At 40.2% G+C, this 6,693-nt stretch overlaps 1 long non-coding RNA gene across 1 annotated transcript; it reads right to left on the reverse strand.

Moving 5' to 3' along the window:
• Window positions 1-2,762: 2,762 nt before the first annotated feature.
• Window positions 2,763-6,431, reverse strand: LOC148896170 (uncharacterized). The gene is made up of 3 exons (XR_016115424.1): window positions 5,991-6,431; window positions 5,722-5,781; window positions 2,763-4,184 (listed from the first exon to the last, which is right to left on the reverse strand). It is a non-coding gene; the product is annotated as an uncharacterized LOC148896170 (long non-coding RNA).
• Window positions 6,432-6,693: the final 262 nt, after the last annotated feature.

Below are 6,693 nucleotides of genomic sequence, written 5' to 3' on the forward strand. Positions count from 1 at the left end.
ATCCCAAGGTATATTTTGTGCTGCTGTCATAAGTGTTAATATGACAGCAGAAGAGTGGACTCACATTTGTAAGGTTTTGTTGCTTTTTTGATCATCTGACGGAAATATGTCACAGTCGGGATAGAAGATCACGAGTACGTAGCTATTCAGTGAAACGAACACTCTTAGAGGACCTCTCGACATTTTTCGTAATGACAGTAAATCTGGTACTATATTTTTCCAGACTGCAAGTCACTCTAATCTTTCTTGTTTGATAACTGTGGTTTTTAATTTGACACAGTTTTTTTAGAATTTTTTTACTCGCACACTGTCAGAGAATGGCCTGGTCACCAACAAAATGACTGAACATTTCACAGTCGACCAATAAAATTGTCCACGTTCACCCTCATATTGGATATTCATCATCTGTTTACAATTGGAATCCACACGTGCGCTCCCACCATTGCTGGCAACACATGCACGACAAAGCAACTAGTCCCCTGACAGTTTTATTATAGAAGTCCTTGACTCCCCTGGGTGTCCCCAACACGCAACAAACAGGTTCCCAAAGGCTGCACTGCTGTGTGGGTAGGTTTGCCGGTGAATATGCATTGTGTGATAGCAAGAAAGAGATTGAGAGCTTCTTGGACTCTTCTGTATAACTTGCTGCATTTGGCGGAGAAGCGCATGGGAGCCTGAGGTAAAAAAAATTAATCTGTGTGATCTCTGTCTATCCAAATATTCAAATATTGCACCGTGGAGAACCGCAGCTATTAATATAAAGTTGCTAATGGGTGTACAAATGTGTTTTTGGCTAAATTGAACAGTTGCATCTTTTAATCTGGTGCCTTTTTGTAGTTATAGGTTATGTAGGATCACATGTCAGACCTTTGGGATGAAAGGCACAATACGCACATTGACTTCTTTATAGACGAGAGTCTCAACAACGGGCCCCGTACCGGAACCGGTCACACAAGAATAATAAATAACTTACATGGCTTTATTTATTTATGTATTTATTTATTTGGGAATCTGAAATAGATTTAACTTTTAGTGGATTATCTGTTGCATCCATCTACAAATGCAGGTCAAAGCACACTTTTCAAAAACGTGATAGGTTCCCGCTAAAATGAAAACTGGGAGCTTGCAAAATGAGTAATGAAATAAACATCTTTGGAAAGTGTATTTGGAAGTGGAAAAGGCCCAGCCAGGAGAGAAAAGAGGAGCCTCCGACTTTTAAGTAAAAGAAGACTGCTTTGAATAAACAGTATCGGAGTAGTATCCGGTGTCCATCCATACTCGACGCTGCTTCATCTGCTCAGGGTCACAATGAGATGGAGCCTACACCAAATGACTTTGTGCGAAAGGCAATCTACACTCTAGACTGATCGCCTGTCAGTTGCAGCGCACATATTGGAAAGAACAACTATTCACATTCATATTTATTCACATCACTGACTGGGACCTGAAACTCAATTCTATCTTTACATCACTTATATTATAGAGTATTTTTATTTTATTTTAATATCACCCTCTTTTGACAACATCCAAATCATATTTATTGACATAACTGTCAGTAATTGTTGGTTTGACACTAGTTAAACACATGTTGAAAAGTAGAATCGTTATCTTTTTTTCATTCAATGTTATACTTAATTATGCATTACAGTGATGCAACAATGGCATTGTGGTAAGAATATCCGCTTTGAAATACAATGTTTGCAATGTGGCGTGGAATAGTACCGCCTCTGGAGAACCCAAAGGGTAAAACGACCAGCTTCCTTTCCAAGTATTATAGTGTAATTGCATAATTGGATTTATTATTAACATAATCAAACGTTGTGCAGGTAATTCCTTTGATATTCCTTGGGGTTCTCCTTTGCTTCCCAAAATCTTAAATGGCTCGGGAAACTGAATGTACCTCCATATCCCATGAGTGTTTTTTATTTTTTTGTTTTGATAGCTTCAAGCTCACACCATAGTTGGTAATGATGTTGAAGCATTGTGTTTAAGTGAATGCAACTAAATGATTTACTCGAGATGCTTTTTTTTTTGCAATCTGCTTCAGTTGAATTAATGATTTTTTTAAGTGTTGTACAGAGTCGGCATGTGGTCTCCTGGTTTGCATGTCAGAGATTTGTTATGTACATACAAGGTAAAATTGAATTGTTTTCGTTAAAAAAACATTAATTTCAAAAGACACCTCATTATAACGTGTGTGTGACTGAGCTGCTGATGTTTCTCACACAGTTGCTGCAATTTACTCATTGCCAGCAGTAGCTTCTTCATGAAGCACTGGTGTCGCGGTTTGCAAGGTGGTGATGGTGGTTGCGGATCCCAAAAAGCATGCAGGTGGCAGTAGGAGGTTGTGTTTGACAAATGGTATTAAAATAAAGTCAGCAGGAACAAAATCTAAAACGTCAAAATCATTTGAACAGAAAAAATACAAAGTATCAAAAGAAAACCAAGATTAAAAGTCCGCCAAGGTGAAACAAACACATGCACAGCATACAATGCATACAATTGCATAAAAAGCATACACAAAGCATACAACAACCCGACACCGAATGGTCGTGCCGGGAGTCCTTTTAACTGTCACTGATTGGGAACGACCAGCACCTTCAAGGCAGCAGGCAGGGCTGACAGTGCTACTCGTTGGTCGCCAATCCGAACGTGGCAGTCCGCCACTGATCGGGACGACCGGCACCTCTGCAGGTGCAGGCGGGGCCGACAGCGCCACCCGTTGTTCGCCAACCAGATTATGATAACTTCTGTCGCGCAGAAAGAATAAATAATTTACATAATTTCCGTTTTATTTATGATCTGTGTCCGAACTATGTTTTATTTAGAAAAATGAAAAGTCACCGCTTGCAGCGCATTTCCGTGACGAGGAATGGGTCGCAAAGCTCGCTTACTTGTGCGACATATTCAACCTGCTCAATGAACTCAATCTGTCACTTCGGGGGTAAATGACAACTGTTTTCAAGTTGGCTGATAAAGTAGCTGCATTTAAAGCCAAAATGGATTTGTGGGGACGGCGCCTGAATAGCAGTGTATTTTACATGTTTCAAACATTGGCGGGGTTTTTGGAAAAGACTGAGCGCAAGCCTTCATTGACAAACTGCCAAGGAATGGATCAGCAACCCATTTGTCAACAAACCAGGTGAATCCAGCATGCCAGTGCAAGAGGTAGAACAACTGCTGAAGTTAGCAAATGATGGCGGACTTCAAAGTATGTTTGAGACAACAACTCTGCCGGTGTTTTGGATTAAAGTGATGGCAGAATACCCCGAGATCGCCACAACAGCACTGAAAACCCTGTTGCAGTTTCCGACATCTTATTTGTGTGAAGCGGGGTTTTCTGCAGTGACAGCAACCAAAACAAAACTACGGAGTAGACTGGACATAAGCAAGACCCACTTCAGGTGTCATTGTCTCCCATTATCCCTCAATAGGACCGTCTCGTTGCAGAGAAACAAGCTCAGGGGTCCCACAGATTCAGTTGTAGTGAGTTGTATTTTTCAAGCGCTTGGTACTTGTTTTTGTGGTGTATCTTATTTTGAAGGCACCTTTGTTTAAACACGAGAGTTAAGGGGCAGAGACGATGTTACATATGTTGTTGTTGGCGCGATGTTACCAGGACTCTGCTAATAAAGTAAGGAAAAAAACAGTTTCCATGGTTGTCGTATCATTTCATTTTGTTGTATTTACCCGCCGGTCCGTGAAAATATTGTCTGACATTAAACTGGCCCGTTGCGCAAAAAAAGGTTGGGGACCCCTGCCTTAGCATCTTCCCATATTATCATTGACCGGGGAATGCAAATGACATTATTTGAAGACAGGTGTGAAGAGTTTATTTTTTTTTCTTCATCAAATCAAACTTTATTATTATAGTACCTATGCTTGTCTGTGACTGTAAAGTGTCCCTGAGACCATTGAAAAGCGCTTAAAATGAAATGTATTATTATTATTATTATTGTGATAATGCCAAACCTAAAATAGCAAAGAAGGCAAAGCAGGATATGCTTGCAGCAAATTGTGCAATTGGCACGCTGGGAAATGTCCAGTTTCAGAAGGTCCCGCCTCCTTGTTCGTGATGTCATGCCAAGACGTCTTGCCTTGCTCGAGAATCCAAAAAATGGCTTCAGATTCGGAGAAGATGCTTTCTTGTTACTCATCCAGTTATGAATATGATTCAAATAGTCCTGAAGAGGAAAGCATAAATGTTTGCAATTGATTGATCAGAATCAGAAAACCTTTATTCGTCCCACAATGGGGAAATTTGCAGTCCACAGCAGCAATTTGAAAGGGGATGGGGTGGTGAAAGGATAGAAAACAAGATATTCGAGGCATAGCAAAATTAAAATGTCATCTGTATACTGTGCAAATGTAAATGTGCAAAACCGTTTCATAAAAAAACTATACATAGTGCAAGTATCAAGAAAGGCATATTGATATATTGCATCAACCCATATTTACAAGTGTCCAGTTTTTGTTTTGGTTTTTTCACATGTGATCATTGAGAATTACGAAGCCTGACAGCAGTCGGTAGGAACGAGCGGCGGTACCTCTCCTTCTTGCAGCACGGGTGTAATAGTCTTTGGCTGAAGGAGCTACCCGGTGCTGTCAGGGTGGGCAGGAGGGGGTGGGAGAAGTCATTTCGTGTCATTTTTAGGCATCTGGACTGAAATGTAGCGTCCCAGAAAATGCACGAGATGGCGCCCAAGCTCCGTTGAAAATGGGCTGATTTGTCTGCTGGGAATTTGTTTCAGCTCGTACAACAATTCACCATTGTATTATTTATGTGTTTTCCTTCTGATTTCGCTATCAACACGAAGTTTTCAGACCAAACAAAGTACCCAAAATGCATTGTGTGTCGCTTTGTCGGTCAGTGACAATACCTACCGTGACGTCACGGCCAACTCAAAAACAAGACTTCCTGAATATTCAGCGCAAGTCTTAAAACGTAAAATATAGCTGTCTGCGGTGGAATCTTTGTAAAATACGCTCAGTAGAAGTCATTTGAAGTGGTTTTACAAATTATTGACACAACTTGTCCGTAGGTGTCGGTTGACGTTTAACTGTATGTGAAAATTGAACACATTCTCGACTAAACCATAATGCATTGCAATCAATTGTAAGGTGTATCGTGGAATTAACATTCCAAACCAAATTACAGATTTTTTGAAATGCAGGGGAAAAAAAATAATACACCATTAATTATTTTGTTTGGGTCCTAGATATAAGGTGCACGCAAGCAAAACAATGGAGTGACTGCCAAAGAAGTACTCTGCACTGATCATGTGACGGCGTTACTCGCACCAGCACGGACATATGGGTGTCACAACAGTGACTGTCTTGAGCTCCACGTTGCTGCTGTCTTAATAATACAAGACGTGTTGATGTGTCTTTTTATTTCTTTTATTTCTGCAACACAGTAGGGCAGAAGGGATGGGCGAAGTCGCATGGGTTCGTCTTGTGAATAACATAAGACTTGTCCAAGTAGTTCTTAAAATGCAAAACATTGTAGAAAACAAAACAGAATGAACAACGTGTATAGTGGTTATTTCCAGAAAACAAGTTCAATGTTATTTACATGATGCCAATGAACGCATCACATGCGAGACGACGGCGCAAATACTGGATAATGGCGGCCTAGTTCGATACGCCACTAACACTCACGGCCAAATGAAACACGACACAAGAAACTATGCAATAAAAACGAAATGAAACAATAATTACCTGCAACACAGTACGGCAGAAGGGATGGGTGAAGTCGCATGAGTTTCGTCTTGTGATTAACTGCACAACAGAAAAGCACTATGAAGCACAAGTGATTCAAAGTTCCACTCGACAAAACTTCAATTAAATAATGACACAAAAAGTAATCTGGACTCGAAATGAATCAGGGAACTAATTAGATAACACTATACAGTACAAAAGGGGAAACAAAATAAGATATTGTCATGAAAATGCGAGTTAATCCAGACCATGTGAGAAATACGACTCACCATAAATCTTGTCCAAGTAGTTCTGAAAAGTATGGGCGGGTCGTTGCGTCACTTCCGTCATAATTTCATAATCTTAGTGCGCATCTCCGTCACACATACAACACACACACACACACACACACACACACACACACACACACACACACACACACACACACACACACACACACACACACACACACACACACCAACACACGCGCGCACACACAAAACACATATACAAGAAAACTGATCAAAGATGCGCCCCGCTAGTACCCTCTTAATTAAGGCCAACTGCACACATAACAATAGAATAGCATTGTTCCTTTTTGAACTCCCTTGGAAATTACACAGGATTAAGGAATGTTGGTTGCTAAAGTGATGTGTGTATCTGTAATTTAATTGCATTTGAGGCTATTAATTAATAAAGTACGCCCTTTAATAGTCAATGTGTTAGCGCAATTAATTAACCTACTCGTCCTGATAAAGTAGAGAAAAAGGTTTTCTCCATAGGTGAGAGTCTTTTAGTAAGACTATTAAGTAAGACTATTAATTGGCACTGGCGTTAATATAAGGTAGTGAGAGAATAATAACCATGTAAGTGCTAGTGTGCATTTTAATTGGGATAGAGGGGAAGAAAACTGAGTTGACATCCATAAAAGAATCTTCGCTCTACTTATAGGATAAGCTCATTACTAGATGAGAAATAATTTGGGCCTGTCTT

The sequence above is a fragment of the Hippocampus bargibanti genome, linkage group LG06, assembly GCF_051943395.1.
Source record: "Hippocampus bargibanti isolate YZ-2025 linkage group LG06, ASM5194339v1, whole genome shotgun sequence".
Lineage (NCBI taxonomy): Eukaryota > Metazoa > Chordata > Actinopteri > Syngnathiformes > Syngnathidae > Hippocampus > Hippocampus bargibanti.